Source organism: Aplysia californica, unplaced genomic scaffold, assembly GCF_000002075.1.
Source record: "Aplysia californica isolate F4 #8 unplaced genomic scaffold, AplCal3.0 scaffold01097, whole genome shotgun sequence".
Classification (NCBI taxonomy): Eukaryota; Metazoa; Mollusca; class Gastropoda; order Aplysiida; family Aplysiidae; genus Aplysia; species Aplysia californica.
In genome coordinates, this window is record NW_004798367.1 from 149,564 (window position 1) to 150,415 (window position 852).

Here is an 852-nt window from a genome sequence, read left to right on the forward strand (position 1 = left end):
GGGCCCCCCCCCCCCCTCGTATGGATACGATAGTAAAACACGACGTACGGATAGGGTCAAGAGACGGGACCTCCGAATGTAACACCCATCTCAGATATAACCGAGCCAAATAGGGAAAATTTCTTGAAAAGTGCCCTTCCCGAGGACGCAACGTTAGACCGAGCTGAGGGGGATTTCGTGGCCTAGAGTTTAAGGTGTTCTCCTCTCATTCAGTAGCTCCCGAGTTCGAATCCGGATAGCGACGGAAATTTTTGTTCTTTTGTACTCTAAATGTGTCTATTTCACCGCCTTTCCTTTTCTCTAATAATGTTCAGTCGCCTGCTTTCGTCTCCACTTTCTTTTCTGCCTCCCTCCCCACCTCTTCACCTCCTTTGCCCCCTCCTCTGGCCTCCTGACTCTTTCTGCAGCCTTTCTACTGTTTCTCCTTGGCTCCTGCTTACTGCCGTCGTTCAGCCACACTCCTGATATTCTGGTAGGAAAGATCTACCCCTAGCCTTCTCGGACACGGGTGAAAAATCTCGGAGGAGCCGTGTGCAGGTTGCCCTCGTTAAAGATCCCTTAAAGATATGGCGCTCATATGACCTTATGCAGTTGCGAGCGCCGTAAGAACTCGACTAAAACTAATTTTTAAAAAAAGATCCTTTGGTGGTCCAAAATCGATAAGAGTAGGCTTCGGCCGCCACCCGCGCAAAATTCCAAATTTCCTTCCAACTGAACGTGTTTAATGTGTCCCGCGCGCTCATATGATCTAATGCAGTTGCGGTTGCCGTAAAATACTTACTTACGGCAAGGCACGGGTGATGATGAAAAGACTCTCTCTCTCTCTCTCTCTCTCTCTCTCTCTCTCTCTCT